At 43.1% G+C, this 26,098-nt stretch overlaps 1 long non-coding RNA gene and 1 pseudogene across 1 annotated transcript; one reads left to right on the forward strand and one right to left on the reverse strand.

The window, feature by feature from the left end:
* Positions 1-416: 416 nt before the first annotated feature.
* On the forward strand, positions 417-1,236 carry LOC141026421 (uncharacterized). Its single transcript, XR_012188518.1, has 3 exons — positions 417-535; positions 615-930; positions 1,009-1,236. It is a non-coding gene; the product is annotated as an uncharacterized lncRNA (long non-coding RNA).
* Positions 1,237-14,275: 13,039 nt separating this feature from the next.
* Positions 14,276-14,884, reverse strand: LOC141027387 (uncharacterized; annotated as a pseudogene).
* Between the last annotated feature and the right edge of the window lie 11,214 nt (positions 14,885-26,098).

Raw genomic sequence — 26,098 nt, forward strand, 5'->3', positions numbered from 1 at the left:
TAGGCACACTGGAGGTATTGGTGGTTGTCTGCTCGCACTTTCCATATGGAGCTGGGAGCGTCTGCCGGTTGGACGACCTAAGACCGTGAAGTACGAGGATTGGGACGATAAAGACGACCCACTATGGCTCCCCACTTGGGCTTACAAGTGGGATGTGTTAAATGAGACGACGGATGATCCCTCTGTAATGTACAAGTTGTACAAGAGCGAGCTGGACGCGATCACGCCTGAGCAGGTGAACTAACCTTGCATAAGTGATTATCATGCTTGTATCTTCACTCGATATCAATTTTGCATTCAATCCCATTTTGCAGGTGGAATGGGAGCCGTATGGAAAAGGAGAGAGTTTTGGTAACCCTATAGAGTTCAGGCTTAATCCGATGTGCATTAGGGATAGGGATCTCTGGCATACGCGCTGCCCACTGATATGCAACTGGGCGGTTGAGCTTCACCTGCCACATCGGGTGTTCCGCCAGTTTGGTTTGTTCCAGCCACACCCGCCGGAGTGGGAGGACACGGACAAGTTGCTACACGTGTAAGATATAATTAACCTTGAGCACTTAGCAGCTTCTCGACGGTTTCGATGATGCTAATATCTTGTTTCTAACTTGCAGGTTGGATAGGAAAAAGCAGCGGAAGATCAAGGATTGGGCCAGCCATCACAGGAAGTATGTCGTGCAGTTCGCTCTTAGTGTGGAGCAAGCAAGGGCTGGAAAACGAGCCCAGCTTCGTGAGCACTACCCGATCGCGTTCAACAACTATCTCGCATGGTTTCTTGCAAGTACCCGCGTGGAGGTATGCCAGCCGGCGTATGCTGAGGAGATTCTGGAAGAACCCACCGTTTTTGATGAGGTAGCCCAGCACCAGTACAACGCATTAGTCAGGAAAGGCAACTCGGTGATCCCTTCAGCTCCAATGATGAACTTTGTGGTTAGCCCTTTTTGCTTTTCCATTCGCACTTTTCACATCTTCGCTTGCCTAACACTTTGATACCGTTTCTGTTCATAGCGTGCCCAGATCAAGAAAGCAGCTGACGAGACCGAGACTATTCTGGAAACAACCCCGGCTGGCAAAAGCGATGGGGAAGGTGCACTTCGAGAATTCATTAAGGTTCACATCTCCTTCAAACTAGCACTTAACATTTGTTGGTACGTTCCATGTCTCATTCACTTGTACATGTTGCAGCGCCAGGGCCAAAAGTTAAGGCGGCTATCAAACCTTTTCGGTTGTCGTGACCCCGAGTATGTATCACTAGAACGGTCTAGGTCGACGACACCATCAGATCCCGCTTCGGGGCAGAGCCATGGTGAACCTTTCACGGATGAGGATGTGGGTGGGGTCACCCAAGAGGTATGGCATGACGATATATATCCATTTGTTGATGCATTGCTAACTATATCCTCACACACGGTCTTTCCATATCTTTTGTTGATGCATAGGTTGCTGATGATATGACCTTGGGGACGTACCGGGCTCGGTCTGCATACGAGTTGAAGCCAAGGAGGGGAATCAACAAGTACACACCTGAAGACTTCACCCAAAGAGGCAAAAGGACGGTCGGCACCTCGCGGATGGCGGCTTTGGATGACTATTTGGATGATGATGTCGAACCGGAGCCGGAGCCGGAGCCGGAGCGGGTACCTCTTCCTAGGAAGGTGAAGAAGATAAGCGTCAAGAGGGGGGGAGGACCCAGCAAGCGTGGAAAGCACTAGTCATCTTAGTTTTTTTATAATGTTGAACTTCGAGTGCGATTTGTTATGTCGTTGAACTTGGAGTGGTCGTACCTTTTATGTCGTTGAACTTGGAGTGGTGGTAGCTCTATGGTAAACTGGAACTTATTGTGATGGTCATTTCTATGAAATGAAGTCTTTTGTGAACCCTTTGTTTCTTATACTAATTGTTATACTTGGAGAAATGATGTCGTACCTGAATGTTTGTTATACTAGTTGTTGAACTGTGGCTGAAAGAACTGTGGCTGAAAAAGACCCAGTAGAGGGGGGAAGGAGGCACAGTAGGTAGGCCTCTAGTTTCAGGCAAAAAAATTGCTAAGTGTTTGTGCAGCGCCTAGCACGCAGGCGCCGCACTCTACAGTGCAACGCCTAGCACGCAGGCGCTGCACTATAGAGTGTGGCGCCTCCGTGCTAGGCGCTGCATATGGCTGTAACTAGCCAAACTTCTGTTGCTTTCTGAATAGCTACAGACATATGCAGCGCCTAGCACGGAGGCGCCGCACTCTACAGTGCAACGCCTGCGTGTAGGCGTTGCACTATAGAGTGTGGCGCCTCCGTGCTAGGCGCTGCATATGTCTGTAACTAGCCAAACTTCTGTTGCTTTCTGGATAGCTACAGACATATGCAGCGCCTAGCTCGCAGGCGCCGCACTCTACAGTGCAACGCCTAGCTCGCAGGCGCTGCACTATAGTGTGTGGCGCCTCCGTGCTAGGCGCTGCATATGTCTGTAACTAGCCAAACTTCTGTTGCTTTTCTGGATAGGTACAGACATGTGCAGCGCCTAGCTCGGAGGCGCCGCACTCTACAGTGCAACGCCTAGGACGCAGGCGCTGCACTATAGAGTGTGGCGCCTCGATGCTAGGCGCTGCACATGTCTGTAACTAGCCAAACTTCTGTTGCTTTTCTGGATAGCTACAGACATGTGCAGCGCCTAGCTTGGAGGCGCCGCACTGTATAGTGCAACGCCTAGCGCTCACGATAGAGTGTGGCGCCTCCGTGCTAGGCGCTGCACATGTCTGTAGGTATCCAGCAACCAACAGAAGGTATGCCTCCAGTTTGAGGCAAAAATTTCGCTAAGTGTTTGTGCAACGCCTAGCTAGGAGGCGCCACACTATAGAGTGCAGCGCCTAGCCCGCAGGCGCTGGACTGTACAGTGTGGCGCCTCCTAGCTAGGCGCTGCACTGGTCTGTAGCTATGCAGCCAGAACAGAAGGTACTTTACAGTTTGAGGCACTTGGACTTGGACTTAGTGAATTTTTTAGCTATCCAGAGAGCAACAGCAGCTAGGCGCCACATGGTAGATTGCAGCGTCCAAGTACTTCACGACACATAGTAGTTCATAACACATACTACTTCACGACACATGGTAGTTCGTACAACCAAATCAAGGAGGACACATAGTAGTTCACCGCGCATAGTAGTTCTTACAACCAAATCGAGGAGGAGACATAGTAGTTCACGGCACATAGTAGTTCATAACCAAATCGAAGAGGAGACATAGTAGTTCACAAGCAAATCGAAGAGGAGACATAGCTCTATTGCGTAGAGGAAGGCCCCTTTCCCTTCTTCTTCTTCCTCTCTTCTTCCTCTTCCTCCTCCCTTTTTCTTATGAGGTGAGCCTCCTTAACCACCCTCTCCATGAATATCTGCTTGTCCCTCTCTTCTTTTTCAGCTGCAATTGCCCAAAGCTTCATGGTTCTTTCTTCAAAATCCTGTTGACGCTTCTTCCGTGCCTCCTCAACTTGCCTCATCAACGCTTGCTCCCTAGCGCGCATCGCATTTGCCGCACTGTTTTCGCTTCCTCTCCTTCTCAAGCTCCTCTTCCTTCTTCTTCTTTAGCTTGGCTGCATCCTCCTCTCTAAGCTTCTTCGCCGCCTTCTCCCACCATCCGGCCATCTCATCTTCGCCATCCTCCTTCATCGTTGGTTTGTTGGGTTGGGAAGCCGCCATACCTACAATGAGTGGAACATAATGGTTAGTAAGGACAATAAGAACAAATGGAAGCAAATATGAAAAAGAAGAACATATGGAAAAACAAGAACATATGATACATTATAGTTAGTGAGGAACATACGGAAACGGTCCATCTAGGTATCCAAACATTCCTCTATAACGAACTTGCGCTTGTCCATCACCACGGCCAAGTCCACCACCAAGGCCAAGACCATCACCAAGGCCGAGACCATCACCACGGCCATTACCACCACGTCGAGCTCTTCCACCACCACGGCCGAGACCACCACCACCACCTCTACCACCACCACGGCCTCTTGTAAGTCCAAGTTGCCGACCTCTTGGTTGGCTAGGCACTTGTTGGCTACCACTTGGTTGCCTTGGCACTTGGTGGCTACCACTAGGTTGGCTAACACTTGGTTGGCTAGGCACTTGTTGGGTACCACTTGGTTGCCTTGGCATTTGTTGGCTACCACTAGGTTGGCTACCACTTGGTTGGCTTCGCACTTGTTGGCTACCACTTGGTTGGCTACCACTAGGTTGGCTACCACTAGGTTGGCTACCACTTGGTTGGCTCCCTTGTGTAGCTCCATGTTGGCTTGTGCTTGCATCATTTTTCTTGGACCTTTTCCTTGGTTTTGTACATTTTCTTTTGTTGTGGCCATGACCTTTGCACTCCCCACAACGGGAGCTCTCACGAGGCTCTTGGAATTGGTCGTTGCCCGCTTCACGGCGCCCACCATGGCCCCATCCGTCCATGTCGCCTCTAAGACGCTTTGTCTTACGTCTACCCCGTTTAACAACCTTCAACTCCGGATCCGGCCATAGTTGAACTCCATGATACTCCGGCCATTGTGATTGGTCAAAGTATGGGTGAAAGCGGGGAGCCCATGTTTTCTTGACCGTCATGATTGAGAACTGGGACTCCCTCACGGTGCATGGGTGATTGATGTCCACATTCCTAACGTGGCCGGCGGCATACAAATGTGAGCATGGGAGATGAAGCAACAATGGCCTCCCGCAAGTTCAATCACATTGTGTTAACGACACCTTGAAAGCCCGACCTCCATGTTGCCGGCCATCGTTTGTGGTTCCTCCTGGCTCTTTCACTTCGTACTTCCACTCTTAGTTGTCATATAATATAGCTTCTTCTGAGTCCGCCTTCCGTGATTGAAATGCCAACCATTCATCAACTTTGGGTGGGAACTTGTACTTGTACTTCCGTGGGTTCTCACCCGCTATCTGTGCATCGGTTTCCAGCGAGTACTTTACAAAGTACGCATTCATCTTGTCAAATGTGTATTGAACTATTGCCGTCACGGGTAATCCACGTGCACCTTTGAGCACCCTATTGAAGCATTCGGCCATATTGCTTGTCATTTGACCGTATCTCTGGCCATCTTCATCAAAAGCACGTGCCCACTTGTTCCGGTATTGAATGTGCCTATTGAGAAAATCTTGACCCCCGGGATCAAGTTTTTTGTGTGCAAGCAATTTGTTGTACAAAGTGGCGAAGCGCTTATCGGAGAAAGCGAGACAACAATCTTGAAGATCATCGGCCAACTCCTTAAGGCCACATGCCCTATAGAAGTTCGAACAAAAGTGCCTCATGCACCATCGATGGTGCAACGGAGCATGCCCGGAAATGTCAATCTCCACCGCGTTAAGAATTCCTTGATTCCGATCCGATATGACACAAATTTCCCTTTCAGCGGGTAACACCTTCGTCCTCAAAAGATGCAGAAACCACTCCCAGTTGTCATTGTTTTCCACCTCAACCAAAGCAAATGCCAATGGCAACACCCGGTTATTGGCATCACTTGCTATCGCAACCAACAAGGTGCCCTTGTATTGTCCGGTCAAGAACGTGCCATCAATTGCGATGACCGGCCTACAATGTTCGAAAGCCCTCACACATTGCTCGAATGCCCAAAAAGCACGGCCAAATACTCTGACTTTCCTTCCTTCATGAACCATTGTTTGGTGCCCATGAGGCTCGACCACATGAACCATGCCCGGGTTTGTCGCGGCCATGGCTAACAACAACCTAGGGATTCGGTTGTATGCTTCCTCCCATGTACCATACAACATCTCAAATGCGGCTTGCTTCGCCTTCCATGCCTTGCCGTATTTCACCTGGTAATGAAAGATGGCTTTCACAAGGTCAATGACATGTTGGACGCTCATTGTTGGAAGTGTGGATATTGAGTTCGAGAGCCTGTAAGCGATGAACTCGGACGTGAGTTGTTTGTGGTCTTGGGACACAATCTTGCCATCCACCCTTTTGCCTTGGCACATGTGAGTTGGCACACAACTCACTACATGCCAAGTAGGACCTCCTTTCCATGGTCTTGCACGCACAATCCACGGACAACCGCCACGGCGTCTTGCCACTCCTTGTTGGACCTCCTTTCCACGACCTCTACCACCACCACGGCCTCTTCTAAGTCCAAGTTGGACCTCCTTTTCATCTTCACATGCACATGCAACCGTGTAGCGCACATTGACGTCCGAGTGCACCACCTTGTGTGGACGATAATGCGTAACCGAGTAGTTGTCGAGCCACATCTTCAAATCCAACAAGCTGTCGAACTTAGAACCTTTAGCAATCCGGTTCTTGTCGTCTACCAAATCACGGTGAGAGCTTGGCCTAACCCCAAGAGCTACACATTGGCCACCATCTACCACGGCTTCATCCGCGAGACTAACATCCTTGAACAATGTAGTCCGATGATCCCGACCAAATACCTTCTCGAAAGCTTCGGCCTCCTTCACCGTGAACCCCTCTGCATCAACTTGTTCATCGGGACCATCGTCATCCGAGTCCGATGCATATGCATGGGAAAAAGGGATGGAATGGTCCATTGTCTCTTGCAAATGATATTTGTCGAGATCACCCACATTGTTGTCATGGAGATCAACTTCATTGTCATCGTCCGCATACTCATCGTTGTCCTCTTGCAAAGATTCATCTTGGTTGTTTCTACACGGGCTCAATGTTGGCCTCACTTCTTGGGTCAAAAGAGGTTCAACAATTTCATCTTGCTTCAAGGGTGGGGGGCTACTAGCAACCAAAGGGGAGGGGTTCCGGTTCAAGTCCAAATGCAAACTTGACTCAACCTTCTTCGTTGCAAATAACTCAAGAGCCTTGTCTAGTGATTCGGCCACCGTCTCCTTGTATGCAACCCAACGTTGCTCCGAGTTTACACGCATTGTCTTCCAACGGATGTGCATTCCAAAACCAACATTATGCCTTCCCTCCAACTCAATGATATCACTAGGGTCCATCCAATTCAAATCTTTCCTAACTTGTTGCAAGAGCTCCGCATAGCTAGGACTACTATCAAACACAATGTCAAGCTCATCCGGATCCGGTTCTTTATTGCCTTTCAAAAAGGCGTCTTTGTCCCCATGATGAACAAACACACATGTTCTTCCCATCCCTATAAGCAATGAACACAAGGTAACATTGCTTCCATGAGTACTAATCCATGGATTAACACCGAATACAAACCCTAATATATATATGAAACAACAACCCTAACCCTAACCATAACCCTAACCATAACCCTAACCCTAACCATAACCCTAGCCCTAAACCTAACCCTAGCACCAACATAAGAACACCCATAAGAATAACCCTAGCATACTAACAAAGCCTAATCATAGAAATTGGCAAACAAACATCTCACATCTCCATGCAAATCTCTAGATCCAAACTAAACTAGGGTTTCCCCAAACTACCAACAAATGAGCAATGGGAGAACTTTACTTCGATCAAAACAAGGGGATCGGAGATTATTACCTTGAGGGAGGGTTTGACTTCGAAATCCACGGACAAATTCTTCAAATTTGCAAGATTTGGAAGAAGATTTGAGAGGGGGGAGAGTGGGAGAGGGGGCAAAGCTCGGGGAGAGAGTGAGAGAGTGTGTGGTGGGGGGGTGGGGGAGGGGGGCCCAGCCAAGTGGCTGGATAAGTCACAGTGCAGCGCCTAGCCGCTCGGCGCTGCACATTACACGTGCAACGCCTAGCGGCTAGGCGCTGCACATTACAGATGCAGCGCCTAGCTCGGAGGCGTTGCACGGCTGGGTGCGGGCCCGTGGGCTGCCACGGTGGACAGAGGTGCAACGCCACGGAGCTAGGCGCTGCACCGTAGGGTGTGGCGCCGGCGTGGCGGGCGCTACACAAAAGGGTTAGGGGTGTGAAATAGTTTCGAACCCAGTTCATTCTGTGAATTTATTTCGTTTCGAGGTCAAAATTGTCAAATTTGCCAACCTTGTCTGCACGTTCTCGTAAAAAGCCGCCGCCAGCTCCTAGGGTGAGGTGCGCGAGCCACTTTGGACGTGGTCACGTCCCTCCCTTGCATGTCTCGTCGGATGGGGCGTGGGGGAGCCCAGGTCTACCCCAACACCCGGACGCATGGAGCACCCGCCTTTCGCCCCAGGGTTAGACGAAGGGCCACCCTCTGCCGTGCATGCATCCGCGGATAGGCTGATCTACAGCCAATCCCCTCGAACCGCTGATGCCCACTGTCGCATGTTCGTTTGTGTATGCAGAAGTGATATCTTAGATTTGTCATGAGTGTGTGATCGTTTGTGTATGCATAAATATATTTTTAGGATCATCTGGTCATACCCCGCAAAAAAAAGGATCATCTGGTCATATAATAGCATAAATGCATTTTCCACAAAAAAATAGCGTAAGTGCATTAATAATTGTAATTTTGTCCAAATAGGTTTATAAATGAATAAATAATTTTTTGAATTTGCATCAATAGGTTTATACTTCTGCTCTTCTGTTTTTGACTTTGCATCAATAGATTTATACTTCTGCCTCTTTTTTTGACTATACATCAATAGGTTTATAAAAATTATAAATTATGGATGTTGAGAAAAAATTATTTCTCTTGTTAGCTTGTACTTCCTCCGTTGTTGTTTACTCTACTGCGCATATGGAAGGACCCAGATACCAAGGAAATAATTGACCTATTAATTTGGTACTGATTTAATTTAACGTGCTGGGTTTGCATGGATCGGATACATAGATATCGATGTACTCTACCTGATTGGATCTGCTTGTTTATAGCCTGAATTCTATACCCATCATAAAAGGTTGCATGCATGGGAACTACTACTACCTATGTCCTGGTTTATTAGTCATTGTCGTATTTTGTGCCAACATTTCACTACAGATTTAAGTGACAAAATGTTACTGCATGTCATGAAAAATTATATTGCTGGATTCGTATTCAAACATAGTTTCCAATGATACTATTTTTTGACATCAATTAACATCTAATTAATTAAATTCATGGTTAAAATTTGGAACAAAATACTAAGAGGCCAATAAATCAGGACAGAGATAGTATCCCTCTCTCTGCGCATGCACCGGATGATTAGGAAAGAAGAGATTGCACATGCGGCCGCTAATAGGAAATATAGAAGTAAGGGCATCTCCAACGGCGACCCGTAAATTTTCTTCTGCATCTGTTTGCGGATAGGGGGCCAGTCACGGGCACGGATGCGGGAGACCGCCATCCAACCGTACTCGCATACGTTTTGACAACAGTTCGAACCAACTGGACTAAAATCGTGCAAACCGGCAAATTTTGATATAAACACGACCGGGTTTCATAAAAACATGACATATTTCATTACATTTATACCAACTAAGTGGTGCTAGTGCGGCTCTGTGAGTAGAATTAATACCTAATCTAAATGGTCGCCGCCACCCGTTTCCCATGTCCGTCCATGAGCCCCGAGAACTGAAGCTTCTCCTTCTCCGGCTCCGCCTATGGGTAAGCGACAATTTTTTTATCAACCTAAGCGGCTGATGATCAACAGTTTATATGTTTGGACCAAAAGAACATGCGGAAGCAGATTTTATTTTCACATTAACTACATCCGTGTTAAATCTTTAACAACACACATAAACTTTACTGGAATTAAATCTAAGAAGAGCAAAGGCATGGAGTACAGGTCCAAAACTCGAAACATGTAGTGCCAACTTCCAAGGATTCATTTCAGTACAAATAGAAATAAAAAGGAGTTTTGTGCACAATGTCTACGAAGAAGGAGGTTGCAAAATCCGAGAAACATGTAGACTGAGCTGGACAAAAGATTTGTGATCCAAAGACACAGGTTTGGGTTTCCATGTTTCCACTAAAACTGAGTTTTCCATTTGATACTTTTCTCTATCGAGGACACATAGAGATACCAACATATCCAATACCATATCTCCTCTTCACGATGTTCCGGTCAAAAGTGCTGATGACGTCTTCAAGGAAAAAAGTACTTGTAAAATATTAATCCTAAAATCCAGTTAGATAGTTAAAAAAATCATAATGCAAAAGTCAACTTTCTACAATGTTAACCATGAAATTCAATGATATTTCATCATAATAGTGTTGAAGCTTAGTTATTTAAACTGTTAAATGTGTTGAATAGTTCATTCATTTTACCATGTCACCTTTTACTCTTGCCTAGCGGTTTAAATTAAATTAAACTTCTCTTCCCAATAATTCATAGATGGAACTCATTTCATTGATTAATTGATGTATATACTAAGCTAGCATGCATATGTAGCACCAACTGCTATGTAGTTAAACAATGATACTAAAAAACTTGGTGAGATAGTTGAATCATAATCACTCAAGCTTTACTGTCCATTGATTTTTTATAGTTATATTTATTATTTAGTAATTCATTTATTTTCCACATTAGATTTTACTATGAATTCATTCTATGCTAGATCATCTTTAGAAAATTGATCTACTCGTTGTCCATTTTACTAATGGTCAGTGTTTTCATGGTCAGCCATGGGCAATGTAAAGGAGTGTGATGGCCTAGGGCCCAATACATAAATAAATTGTGAAAGTATGTTTGCAAAACATAAAACCAGCAACAATAAAAAGTTAAAATGAATTTGCTGATGGATACCTAACTCCACAACAATGAAGCGTCAAGTAGAAGGAATCCAAACGATGTGAAATCTTAAGCTTTGTATTCTGTACATTCATTTTACATTGTGGTGGAGTTAGGTATCCATCAAAAAATTCATTTTAACTTTTTATTATTGTTGGTTTTATGTTCTGCAAACATACTTTCACAAGTTATTGATGTATTGTGCCCTTATTTGAGATGGTCCCTAGGCCATCATGCTCCTTGACATGGCCCATGGCCGACCATGAAAACACTATCCATTAGTAAAATGGACAACGATTAGTTCAACTTTCTTAAGATGATCTAGCAAAAGAATGATTTTGTAGTAAAATGTAAGGTGGAAAATAAATGAATTACTAAATAACAAATATAACTATAAAAATTCAATGGACGAGAAAGCTTGAGTGATTATGATTCAACTATCTCACCAAGTTTTGTAGTAGCACAAGTTTAACTTCACAGCGGTTGGTGTTACATATACATGCTTTCTTAGTATATACATCAATTCATAAATGAAAAGAGTTCCATCTACGAATTATTGGGAAGAGAAGATTAATTTAATTAAGACGGCTAGGCAGAAGTTAAAGGTGACATGGTAAAATGAATGAACTATTCGACACATTTAACAGTTTAAATAACTAAATAGTCAAGGTACAATACTGTTATGATTAAATATAATTGAAATTCATGGTTAACATTGTACAAAGTTGACTTTTGCATTATAATTTTTTTAACTATCTAACTAGACGGCATCAAAACGTTTGACCGGAAGATCATCAAGAGGAGATATGGTATCAGATAGGTTGGTATCTCCATGTGTGCTCAATAGAGAAAAGTATACAATGGAAACTCAGTTTTTGTGGAAACATGGAAGCCGAAACTTGTGTGTTTGGATCACAAATCTTTTGTCCAGATCAGTCTACATGTTTCTCAGATTTTGCAACCTGCTTCTTGGCGGGCATTGTGCACAAAACTCCTTTTTTATTTCTACCTATACTGAAATAAATCCTTGGAAGTTGGCACTGCATCTTTGTAGTTTTGGACCTGTACTCCATGCCTTTGCTGTTCTCAGATTTAATTCCAGTAAAGTTTATATGTGTTGTTTTCAGATTTAACACCAATGTAGTTATGTGAAAATAAAATCTACTTTCGCATGTTGTTTTGGTCTGAACATATAAACTATTGATCACCAGCCCCTTAGATTGATCAGAAATTTGTCGGTTATCTTTTGTTATCAAAAGTTAGTAAGCCTATTCTCACCCGGATGTGCAACATGGTGCCGCATGCACCCTTTGCTTTCGGTTCGACTGGTAACAACAAAACTTATTTTTCTCGAAGAACAAGGAGATTAACTAGTGGAGCCAGTGTGTGCAAACTTGCTGTTGTGTGCTCTAATACCCCACAGACCAAAACCCTCACCAGTTACTACCAACAAGAGAGCAGACCTCTGATCGGACAAAATGATTGCACCAAACGGTTCAGGGAAGACACATGGTGTCACTAGTGTGTCGATTCTAGTACAACAAGCTGTAGATGTGCAAAAAAATCCCTCCTACCACGTTAAATGCAAAAATACATAGAAGGGAGAGCCTGCAAGGAATCGATCTTGAGACCTCCAACTTAAGGCCCGTACTGGTAGCCACTTCACATCACCACCGCAAATAGAGCATAATCTTTTGAAACATGAACAATCTTCACGTCACCACAACAAATATAGCTTGCAAGGACTATAGTGTGTAATATATAAAAACACACAACAGTGTTAATATATACGAAAACATTTCTGAAAAAATTAGAAACTTTTAATGAAAAAAGATGTGAACTATTTTGAAATGCAGAATAGTTGTTGAAATTATGAACAAATTTGAAAACACAAACATTTTCAGAAATTTCTACAGGATTTAAAAAATGATTTTTTTTAATTTCCATACATATTTTGAAACATGAACAATTTCCAAAAATCTTTTCGAAACATGAACCAATTTTAAAATTTATGGTTTTCTTTTTTTTTTAGTTTTTGTTTGTTCCCTATTCCTTCTGTTTTTTCTCTTTATTTTTCTTTTCTTTTTTAAAATTTTGAACTACTTTTAAATCATGAACTTTTTCTGAAATCCGTGAACTTTTAAAATACGTGAACATTTCCTTTAATTCGCTAACTCTATTTTCAAAACTGTTCTTAAATTCAGAAAAATGTTTGCGTTGTGTAATTTTGTTCAGAGTTTCATGTTTTTTTTGAAAGTTCGCGAACTCTATTTTCAAAAATGTGTACTCTGGAAACTGTTTTGAAAGTTTGTTTGCAAATCCAAAGAATGTTCGATTTTCCAAGAAAAAATCAAAATTTAAAAAAATTCCATGTTTTCAAAGTTTTTTTACAAGTTAAAAAATGTTCATGTTTTCCCAAAATTTTGTTCAAAAGTTATAAAAAATGTTTTCGGAATTAAAAAAACATGTTGTTAATTTTATTTCCTATTTTTAAAATTTCGTATAAAATTTGAAAAAACCATCATGTTTATGAATTTTGTTCATAAATTTTCAAAACTACTCCTATTTCTTAAAAAAAAATTCATGTTCCGAAAGATGTTCGGAAAGTTCATATATATGAAAACATGTTTGTGTTTGCCAATTTGTTCATAAATTCAAAAACAATTCGGCATTCAGAATTGTTCATTTTCTTCCAATAAAAGTTTTGATTTTTTTCAGCATTGTTTTCATATATATGAACGCTCCTGTATGTTCTTATATATTTCGTGTTGTAGAAGATCACAAGCAGCAGTGATGTGAAGTTGGTAGAATTGCGCGGCTTAAGTCGGAGGTCTTGAGTTTGAGTCCTCGTGAGCTCACCCTTTTCTTTGTATATTTACGTCGTTTATATAGAACGTGGTAGGAGGGACATGGCTTAGTGGGCCAGCCCACTCGCTCACGCCTGTGCAAATCGTATACATGGGTCTGCGTATACATTTTTCTAAAGGTCCTTATTACTCTTTATACCTTTAGTGAAGGGGGTGCCGAAGCAGTGCTTGTGCAAAATTGTGATTGTGTGTCATAGATTTTCCAGCCCTACAGAGTACTAATAGACTCCTAATGGGATGGCAGAATATCTTCTTCAAAAACTAGTTTAGGGCTAGTTCTTTTTGGACGGCTTAAAAAATAAGCTGCCTCTCCCAGTTTAAAAAATAAGCCGCCTCTAATTTTTTTATGACTTCTAAATTAGTTATCTCATAACTAGTTTAGAAGCCCAATGAATATAAGAGACGGCTTATGGGAAAAGCTGTAGAGAGGCAACTTAAGAACTGGCCTTTAGTCCCATTTGCTATAGCTTGAGGCAGACCCAGGGCTAGCATATTCCGTACCAGTACGTTGTTGTATGAACACATATATTTCTCTTTCTAACCACACAATTACGAGTTAATCTATTGTTATTTCCAAAAGTAGATGGTAGGAGGGACATGGCTTAATGGACCGATCCGGTCACTCGCACCTATGCAATTCGTATACAAGGTTCCGCATATACGTTCTGCCAAAGGTTTATATTATCCTTTATTCGTTAAATAGTGAGGGACGTGGGGCTCCGGGCTCGTGCAAAATTGTGATTCTGTTTCCAGAGTAATGAGCGTGTATCTCTTGTTTTCTTTTAGCCGATGGCTGTCAAGTATCAAACCTCTGATGATTTCCGGGGAGAAATCCATTCATTAAAAGAAAGAAAAGACAGTTTAATCAAGGAGTACGCGAGACTGTACCGGCGGCTGCCTGCTGGTGTCCGGGTCGGGGCTGCCTGCTGAGACGCTGCCGTCGCCTCCCCTTGGTCCTCGCCGAACCTGTTTCTCACGTCGTCCAGGAATTCGGTCAGCTCCGGATCTTGGATCGGTGACTCCTGCACGCAGCAGACCACCTCGGCGCCCACCTTCTCCTGGCAACCGCGGCGCGGCCCCTCCGTCCATCGCACCGTGAAAGGCACGCGCACCGCTCTTTGCCGTCCACGGTGCCTTCTCTACCTGCATATTTTGGTCAGGGCCAATTATTACTACTCCTACAAAATATATGTGTGTGACGAATGCACTGAGTAGGGTGCCGCGCGGAGGACGTACGGCCTTGAGGACGGCGTCGCAGTATTTGATCTCGCCGCCGTGCATGTCGCAGGCGAGGCAGAGCTGGTCGCCCGGCGGAACCTCACGCGCAGCGCGTCCACGGCGCGCGGGGAGGCAAGCTCGGGCGCGTCCGGATCGTACCACTCGTCCGCGTCCTCGAGGAAATCCTCGAACATGACGCGCAGATGGCCGTCCTGCACCACCACGCGCGCGCCGTACCATGCCTCGTGGGACCGCGCGCGGTACTCAATGCGGGGCGGCGGGCGGCGCGCCGCCGGCGCGATGGTGGCCTTCGGCTTTCGCGACTTTGGCATTTCCGCAGCACTGTGGGAGTGGCGGCGCTGGGGATTTGGGCACTCGAGAGGACGGGGCGGGGGGTTGTCCTATGTTTTATATCGTCCAAATCTTAATCTTTTAGGGTTTTTAGGGTTTCAACTGATTGCGGCAGTAGAACAGTCTAAACTGAGCTGTCTCGCGATATCAACGTTTTCGGCCATTAGATTATGCGTTTGAACAGTTTCTGGCCGTCAGATCTTCGTTCCAGCCACAATGTACCGTACATGGGCCACCTGTCCTAATGGGCCGCTACTCTGGGGAATTTTTCGAAGGCATGTGGTTGATCCATCCGGTCGCTAACCCTTCCGAAGGAAAAAATATTGCTCCAACACACGGAATTGCTCGGTCGCTGTGAGAGAAAGGAGAAGGGGATTCGGCGCTACGCGGGACGTGAGAGAATGATGCGGGGATGTCGGGTGATGTCGCTGACGCCCCATCTCTCTTTCTCCCACGATAGCTTGCTCATCTCAAACCCTTTCCCCTCTCTTTCTCGTAGGTCCTTGGTAACAACGAAAATAAGAAATCTTGGCGGACTTTATGGATCAATGAAAAAGATGACATGGCAATGTACTCCCTATGTATCAAAACATAAGACATTTCTTATCTAAATCTAGACCAAAAAACCGTCACTAATGGGCGATCTTTGTTCTTGCATAATTTAACTTTGCATGTTGGACTGTATGGTGGCATCTACAATATAATCTATTAATAATCACTGATAGCAGGAATGTTTCTTCCGATGAAACACATTTGTGTTAGCTTTCATACGACGTAAGGTAAGCATTGTTTTGATTGAAATGGTTAGTTCTAAGAGGCTATGGCTGGAAAATATGTCCACTAACTCCGTATCGTGTAATTGATTATGTTATTTAGTTAGAAAATAAAATTGGGGTAGCATTAGCAATCTCAAGATTAGGTCTGTATTACTATCTATATATAGGCAAATCACTATAACTTTGCGGTACAATGATGATATGCCAAATTATTAGCATTATGATTTCGAATAAAAACATTTCTAGGAATCATTTCTTTCTTCTTATATTAGTATTTGTAATAAACACTCCCTTCATTCTTAAGGTCTTTAGATGAATACTTGTTCAAATCGTATTGTCCTTTCATTTATTGAATTATCTTTTCCTTACGTTACATTTTAGAATAAAGATGTATCACATTTTCTTGGGATTCTTGCCAATGAATCATCCTACTTTATATGATTTTCTTCATCGGAACCTATTACGGCAGTCTGTCATGTGCATAGAGCATTGCTGCATCTTATCTAGATGTGTACAAATTTATCATAATATTACCCTTTGTGTTACAAGTTTAGTCCTCACATATGTTCATCTTCCCGTTAGTCAGATTCGCAAAGAGACTGATGTTGTTGTGACCATAAGAGCCGGTTATTTCTGTACATGTACTGAACCAACAAAAGCTACCAACTATTATGTAGCTTGCCTTGGTAAGGACTAAGAATAGTGTATACTCATATTTGCATAGTTTGTAAATAGGTGAGTTTGTAACGTACATCACCAAAGTGCAGCCAAACAGCTCACTAAATACTCACAAATATAAAATGTACTAACTCTTTTTTTGAACTGGATGTATTTAGACATGTTTTAGTGTGTTTGTTCATACATTTCAGTCCGTATGTACTCCATATTGAAATATCCAGAACATCTTATATTTATGAACAGAGGAATGAGTATTTTTGCAGTGTCTTTGACTGGTGTTATTTATACTAAATTTTCATATTTATTGATCTGAACAAAAAGGTCATTGTTGCAGATTGGTTCTATTTATGTAGTACTATTTTCTCTCTATGCAAATATAGGATTCAAGCATTGAGAGTATCAAACACACGAATGGTTGAAAGAGCTAATCCATTCACTAAGAGGGCTGCTAATCTTTCCACATGCCCATTGACAAATGCATCTGCTACTTAGTAGCATCAGATAATCCATCTTCTCATTGTATTGCCGATGTCATTTACATATATCTAACTAAGAGAAAATATTGCTTTATAAGGATGTCACACTATTATTATTTTGACATGTCTTGCTGAGAAGTTTTGTCAAGATTGGTATAGCGGTCAGTATCATGGAATGCCATTTGGCTTCACTTTCCTTCTCGATCACCTTTTAGCTCATTAGTGGTCATAAATGTTGGGTTGTAGATTTATGATCCAATTTATGAGATGCTACAAAAATCTTGGTAGACATGAACCTAAGAGGATGGATAATATGGCATGGAAATTATAGAAGATGACAGTTACATAAAATGATAAATATTTGGTTCATCTACATGATGCTTCAGAAGCTCTTCCATTGAAAAAATGAATTTGGTCCTTCCACGTCTATATATTTGAAAACATTACTATAAATATATTGGAAAAATAGACAGGACGACAATGCGCGCCAATCATGATCTAGTGGGGTATTACAACGGTGAAAAATCTGCTGCAGCAGAGGTTAGACACAGAGGAATATATGGCTCTCTTTTTTAGAAACGAATGTATAGCTTTTTTTAGAAACAAATATATGGCTTCTGGACACAGAGTTCCATTCGATGGAACAATCAGGCCCATGGGCTAGCGTTATTTTGAGGCAAGATAGCTCAAAAGAAGCCCGATTTGCTGAACAAGGCCAACATGCATGAGATGATTCTAACATGTGTGTTGCAGCAGTGGTGTGATCGCCAAGTTCGAGTATATGTAGAGAATATTCCATGATTTGGATCAACTAGTGTTGTAAAAACTAAATAGGTGGCTTCGAAACACCCAGCCGAGCTCGGCTAGGTCCTCATGGGTCTGGGGAATGATGAAATGGAAGCAAAGAAGAGAACTTGGTTGAATTCTTACTTGAGCTGGAGGAAGTCCTTTGGATGCAATGATCACGAGTTAATTGCCTCAAACATGGTGACAGGATTACCTCCTTTCCTCTTTGCTTCGCTTCGGCTCGACAACAGCGCAATAGAATCTCCTATCCTAAGGAGGACACATCATAGTGGGTGGAAGCTACTAGCTCTATGAATCCACATATTCACCCTGATTCTAATAATCTTGCCTGTGAGGTGCATGACACAGATCGATAGTTTCTTGAGAAGGTGAAATAGAAGGTGACACAGATCAAAGAGTGGACGCCTGATCCTCGTCATGTCTGTTCTTTGTGCCATCCCAGTTCACACAATGCTAGCCCTGGATCTATCACCAAAGACGTTGGTGGCGCTCGCCAAAATTCGTCGTGGTTTCCTTTGGTGCGGGAAGAAGGAAGCGAATGGTCGGAACTGTGTGCTCGCTTGGTATATGGTATGCATACAAAGTGGGTTGGAGGCCTTGGGAGACCAAACTTGTATTGGCTGAACAAGGCGCTACAGGCGCGATGGGCATGGCTCCAGCGGGTTGATAAGAGGTCGTGGATGGGATTCAAAATATCGGTGCCGGCAAATTACCTAGCATTGTTCCACTCTACTGCTAGAGCCAGGGTGGGCAACGACCAGAGTGTTGAAATATGCCCTAAAGGCAACAATATTGTATTATATTTCCATTATTCATAATTAAGAGTTTATATTTCATGCTATAACTGCTATGATCCTGGAATATGCGATTCAGTGAAAACTCATATGCGTGTGTGAAATGATAAATGGCTAAACAATAGGTTCCCGGCCTGGCCTCTAAGACTGGCTCAAGTGTTGTTGGTGGTCATGTTTTCCGGATCTTTGGATATCATTAAGTGTAACAATAGTCCTAATACAACATTGAGGGTATGACGTTAGAAGACCAATAATATTGAATCGACACAAACTTGTCTGTTATACTTTGTGATTATATCATCTGAAATCATCTGTTATAACACGAAGTGTTAGCATGTGTCTTAGTTTCTCATACCATGAGAGTGTCTCAGTCACTTCCTACCAGATGGTGGACTTTGGGGTTGCTCAAACATCATCTGTAACAAGGTGATCATAATGAAAACTTTCAGGCTCACCAGAAAGTTTGACAAGTGATCGGATAGCTCGAGAGTGGGATTTGCTCCTCCGACGATGCAGAGATATTCTTAGGGCCCACTTGATGTGACAACATCCATCATCGTCTGCCCAGACACATGTGACTATGTCACAGGGATGCTAGAACACGTTAACGGGAAAGAACAACAAAACCGGTAACTGGAGCAACGGTATAGTGAATATGGTGATGAGCAGGAGGATACCAATGCACATTGGGTTTTGTAAAGTCTTGATACGTCTCCAACGTATCTATAATTTTTGATTGTTCCATGCTGTTATATTATCAATCTTGGATGTTTTACAATCATTTATAGTCATTTTATATCATTTTTTGGTACTAACCTATTGACATAGTGCCAAGTGCCAGTTGCTGTTTTTTCCATGTTTTTTACATCGCAGAAAATCAATATCAGACGAAGTCCAAATGCCCCGAAACTTTATGGAGAATTTTTATGGGCCAGAAGGAACACAACGGGCCCTGGGTGCGCCTGGGGGTGCCCCGAGGGAGGCACAACCCACCAGGGCGCGCCAGGAGGCCCAGGCGCACCCTGGTGGGTTGTGCCCACCTCGGGTGCCCCCGGGACTGCCTCTTTGCTCTATAAATACCAAAATATTCCAGAAACCCTAGAGGAGTCGACGAAATATTCATCCAGCCGCCGCAGAGTCCAGAACCACCAGATCCAATCTAGACACCATCTCGGATGGGGTTCACCACCTCCATTGGTTCCTCTCCAATGATGCGTGAGTAGTTGTTTGTAGACCTTCAGGTCCGTAGTTAGTAGCTAGATGGCTTCCTCTCTCTCGATGGATTCTCAATACAATGGTCTCTTGGAGATCCATATGATGTAACTCTTTTGCGGTGTGTTTGTTGGGATCGATGAACTTTGAGTTTATGATCAGATCTATCTTTTTATATCCATGAAAGTTATTTGAGTTTCTTTGATATCTTATATGCATGATTGCTTGTAGCCTCGTATTTCTTCTCCGATATTTGAGTTTTATTTGGCCAACTTGATCTTTTTATCTTGCAATGGGAAGAGGTGCCCGGTAGTGGGTTCGATCTTATGGTGCTTGATCCCAGTGAAAGAAAGGGAAACAACACGTATGTATTGTTGCTACTAAGGATAAAACGATGGGGTCTATCTCTACATCATGTCATCGTTCTTATTGCATTAATCCGTTTCTCCATGAACTTAATACACTAGATGCATGCTGGATAGCGGTCGATGTGTGGAGTAATAGTAGTAGATGCAGGCAGGAGTCGGTCTACTAATCTTGGACGTGATGCCTATATAATGATCATTGCCTGGATATCGTCATAATTATTTGAAGTTCTGTCAATTGCCCAATAGTAATTTGTTGACCCACCGTTTGCTATTTTTCTCGAGAGAAGCCACTAGTGAAACCTATGACCCCCGAGTCTTCTTTCTTATATATTTGCCTTTGCGATCTACTTTTCTCTTGCATTTATTTTTCAGATCTATTAAACCAAAAATACAAAAATAGTTTGCTGCACTTTATTTTATTTGCGATCTATTTATTCAATCCATTACAACTTTCTCCTGTCCACGCACCATTTGAGGCGCCGTACCCCGAAAGGGATTGACAACCCCTTTAACACGTCGGGTTGTGAGTGGTTGTTATTTGTATGCAGGGGCTATTTATGTTGTGTTGCTTGGTTCTCGTACTGGTTCGATAACCTTGGTTTCATATCTGAGAGAAATACCTACCGCTGCTGTGCTGCATCATCCCTTCCTCTTTGGGGAAATACCGATGTAGCTTCAAGCGACATCAAGTATCCAAAGCAAAGAGAACATCACATGATAACCAAAGGTTCACTCGAATATCATTCGTGTAATCATAGGGACCGATATGGATGTCCATGGTTCCGCTATCGGTCATTGAACGAAGGAGTTTCGTTCATGTCTATGATTTACCGAATCTACGGGGTCACAAGCTTAAGTCAATCACGGTCTGCTGAGTGTTAGTGGTAAGGGAGGATTGAGAATATATTTGTGGAATTAATTCATTAACATCCAGAATAGTTCCGAGAGGTCCCGGAAGCGTTTCGGGGTCACCAGAAGGGTTTCGGTGAATAACGGGTAATACCGGGTATTGCCGATTAATTATATATAGGTTGGAAATGTTTTTGGAGATGTTAAAAATATGTATAATGGTCTAGAGGTATTTAGGACATTTTATATTTAATTTAAATATCAATGGGCCTTAAAAGGCCAACTGGTGGAAGACCACATGGGCCACTTGGGCCCAATAGGGGTGGCGCCCCCTTCTCCCCATGGAAGGGAGAGGGAGGCCGAATTGGAGGGGGAGTCGTCCTCCTTGGCAGGCTAAGGGATGGGACTTTCCCTCCCTCTTGTGGTGCCTCCTCCTCTCCTCCTAACCTATATATACTTGAGGTGTTGGCCATTTTCTACACACAAGTTTTGGAGCCTCCTCTTGTTGATCTAGTTCTAATTCTAGTTGGTCCTAGTTGACTAATTGGAGCTAGCCATAGCCACCTATAATCCTTATAATTAGAAGCCCAGTGTGATTCCTCTCTTCCCTCTATTTCTTCGGTGATGATTAGCTTTGGGTCTTCCGTTCGAGGAATTGTTCGATCGTAGTGTTGGGGACATACGTAACAGGTAGGCCCACGAAGGGTCAAAATATCATAAAGCATGGGGTACACACATGAGGTGGTTCCAGATAAATCTCATTCAGACGTACTATCCACTCGGACGTATCGATGTACCATCCACTCGGATGACACGCAACCACTCGGCAATATGATTCACTCGGATATGTGAACACCAACAATTGGCAAGGCAGTCGAAGCACCATCCTTGTAGTAGGTTGACATTATGGCATCAATGCCCCACTTTGTAACATAAGAGGTGAGGGGGTGGCTCACTCTATATAAGCCACCCCCACCACGTAGCTAGACGGACTCTCATCTTCTCCCTTAGCTCTCTCGCCATTAGTCTCAGGACTTAGCTCAGCCATGGGGATCCGTTCTCCTCCCTCTCTCTCTCTCTCTCATTGTAATCTCCAGAAACATACTCGGATAAAACAAAGCCTCTCCGGAGCACGAGACATAGGGTTGTTATCTCCATCGCAAGAGGTCCGAACTCGCTAAATTCACCATCTCACCCATTTGCATCTTGATAGATCACGCTCCTTTACCCTACCCCTTATTATTATCGAAATCGTTCCCATGACATTTGATGCCCACCTTGCGGCTTGACGTCTATCAAACCATGGTGCAAATGGTTTTTTCTTCAATCTTCGTCAGCGGATCAACGACCATCGCCAGAGAAATTTGCCTCTGGAGTTTTGGCCATCGCGCTATTCGCACAAACAAAAGGATCACGGAAGTATCCATTCCACCTAGTCTATTTAAAATAATTTGTCTGACAATGAGTTTTCCTTTTCCTCCTGTAGGATCAAACACACCCAGGCATGATCGATCATGAAGCAGAGAAGAGGAGAAAAGGACAAGTCGTTCCCCATATTTCTTGCCTTCTCAGAGGATCATCATCAATGGCCACCGCAAAAACATCCACCGGCGTACCTCGTCGCCGTCTCCGGCCTCGTGTATGACGCTGTCGGTGAGCTCCTATAGACAGCCACCAGCACTGTCCGTCCCGACGTCCCCGGCCTCTTGTATGAGCTGTCGGCGAGCTCTTACACATGGCTACCGGCGCGGTCCACCCCATCGTCTCCGGCCTCGCGTATGACGCCGTCGGCGAGCTCCTACACACGGCCACCGGCATGGTCCGTTCCGTCGTCTTCGGCATCGTGTCTGTCAAAGACAAGGTTCATAATTGTTCTCACACAATATCTACTGTACCATATCATTTCTACAATTTATATTGAGAAATATAAGCCATAGAAACTAGAAAACAAGCAAACTATGCAATGAAAACAGAATCTGTCAGAAACAGAACAGTCTGTAATGATCTGAACAGCAACCATACTTCTGCTACTCCAAAAGTTATGAAATAAATTGGTGGACGTGAGGAATTTGTCTATTAATCTTCTGCAAAAATAATCAACTCAAAAGCACTCTTCTGTAAAAGGCAGCTAATCTCGTGAGCGCAAAGTTTTTGTTTTTCTACAGCAAGATCACATTAACTTTCACCCAAGTCTTCCCAAAGGTCTTACTTGGCACTTTATTGAAACAAAAGCTTTAAAACATGATTACTACAGTAGCTTAATCATGTAAACACACAAAAACAGTAAGGGTAAATATTGGGTTGTCTCCCAACAAGCGCTTTTCTTTAGTGCCTTTTAGCTAGGCATGATGATTTCGATGATGCTCACATAAAAGAAAAGAATTGAAACATAAAGAGAGCATCCTGAAGAATATGACTAGCACATTTAAATCTAACCCACTTCCTATGCCTAGGGATTTTGTGAGTGCATAATTTATAGGAACAAGAATCAACTAGCATAGGAAGGCAAAACAAGTATAACTTCAAAACTTTAAGCACATAGAGAGGAAACTTGATATTATTGCAACTCCTACAAGCATATATTCCTCCCTCATAATAACTTTCAGTAGCATCATGAATGAATTCAACAATATAGCCATCACATAAAGCATTCTTTTCATGATCTACAAGCATAGAGATTTTTCTACTCTCCACAAAAGCAAAATTCTTCTCATTCGGAATAGTGGGGTCACTAATTCCTAAAGTTGACACTCCTCCACACAGGCTTTAGATGATAGTATTATTCATACTCCAAAATATATAAGTGAAGTTCATGGAGCATTATACAATTAATATAGACTAACCAATATCCAAGCTCAAAATATGTTAGTGAAGCACACGAAGCATTCTATAAAACCATACTCAAAAGATTTAAGTGAAGCACAAAGAGCAATTCTATAAAATCATACTTAAAAGATATAAGTGAAGCACATGAAGTATTCTATAAATTAATGAAGGGCTATCTCATACTAGCATGGTTCTTAAAGGAAAAAACAAAAACACAAAGGACACAAATTATGTGAACAAAACAAAAACCAAGGTATACCGATATTTGTTGAAGAAGAAAGATGGGATGCCAACCGGGGCATCGCCAAGCTTAGATGCTTGAGTATCCTTTGAAATATTTACTTGGGGTGCCTTGGGCATCCCCAAGCTTGAACTCTTGCCTCTCTTTATTCTTCTCATATTGATAGCTCCTCGATCTTCGAACACTTCATCCACACAAAACTTTAACAAAAACTTTGTGAGATCCGTTAGTGTAATAAACCAAAATACCACTTTAAGGTACTGTAATGAACTCATTATTTATTTATTGGTGTTAAACCTACTGTATTCCAACTTCTCTATGGTTCATACCACCCGATACTTGCCATAGATTCATCAAAATAAGCAAACAACACGCGAAAAACATAATCTGTCAAAAACAGGACAGTCTGTAGTAATCTGGAAGTTTAGTAAACTTCTGTAACTCCAACAATTATGAAATAAATTTGAAAATTTGAAAAATTTGTACAGAGGTAATGTGCAAAAGTTTCGGACCCATTTGACCGTCCAGTAAAAAATGTAAAATCACGCGCTACAGCCAAAGTTTCTGTTTTTGTTCTGCACATAGTAAACAAGCAATCTAATCATCCCAAAACCAAAGCTTGGCACATTATTTTTATAATGCAATGGATATACACAAGGGGATAATTATTTACAGAGAAACTTCCATGAAAAATTCTACATTGTTTCCGTGAGCATGAACACAAGTGCTCAAGGTCGGCCCTCACTTCTTCAATGCATAACTTTCCAACCACTTCTCTTTTTTGAAAAACTTTATAGGTATGAGAGGCAAGTATTTTTTTTTGGTATTTTCATTCTTTTAATTTTTTTGTATGTTTCACCCACAACTAAATAGAAACAAAAACAAAAAACAAAATCTACTTAGTGAAGAAGGCAAACAAGCACACACGAGAATATCAACCCCACGCTATTGCTCCCCGGCAACGGCGCCAGAAAAGAGCTTGATAATCCCCAAGTGCAGGGAATCATCGTAGCAATTTCCAAAGGTGGAAGTGATAAGTATGGAGTGTCGAACCCACAAGGAGCTAAAGGTAAGATCAATATTCTCTCAAGTCCTATCTGCCACTGATACGACTCTACGTACACCGAACGTTTGCTTCCAACTAGATACGAGAAATAAAACTACGTTGTGGGTATGAAGAGGATAACTTTGCATGATATCGGAGAGCTAAAATATAAAAGTAGGTGCTGTTATCATAAAGTTAGAATATATTACTAAATATTATAAATAGCGAGTGTGGAATAATGATGGATCGGTGTGCAGAATTGTCCTAGGCAATTGTTAACAAGACCGGTAGTCGTCATTGCAATTTCATATGAGGGAGAGGCATAAGCTAACATACTTTCTCGTCTTGGATCATATGCACTTATGATTGGAACTCTAGCAAGCATCCGCAACTACTAAATATCATTAAGGTAAAACCCAACCATAGCATTAAATCATCAAGTCCCCTTTATCCCATACGCCGTGACCCACTTATCCGTGTTTATGCTTCTAACACTCAAGCAACGCAAACAATAAGTAAACCATGGACTTATTGCAACACCCTATAGCGGGAATCCCTCACGCTTGCGCGACACGGAGGGCACCATAGGACAGCACCAAAATAAAACATACAACTCATATCAATCTAGATCATCAATCATCCCAAAGACAAAAGGATATCTACTCAAAACATCATAGGATGGCAACACATCATTGGATCATAATATGTGGCATAAAGCACCATGTTCAAGTAGGGATTACAGCGGGGTGCGGGAGAGTGGACCGCGTAAAAGAGATGAGGATGGTGATGTTGATGAAGACGATCACCGGGGCGATGATTCCCCTCCCGATGGCACTTTGGCGCCACCGAGAGAGAGCAGGAGAGGTTCTCCCCCTTGTGCTTCCTCCTCCATGGTCTCCCCCCCTAGATGGGGAGAGGTTCTCCCTCTGGATCTTGGCCTTCATGGCGATGATGGCCCCTCCGGGATCCTCCTCCATGGCCTTCG

This window comes from Aegilops tauschii, chromosome 7, assembly GCF_002575655.3.
Source record: "Aegilops tauschii subsp. strangulata cultivar AL8/78 chromosome 7, Aet v6.0, whole genome shotgun sequence".
NCBI classification, from domain to species: Eukaryota; Viridiplantae; Streptophyta; class Magnoliopsida; order Poales; family Poaceae; genus Aegilops; species Aegilops tauschii.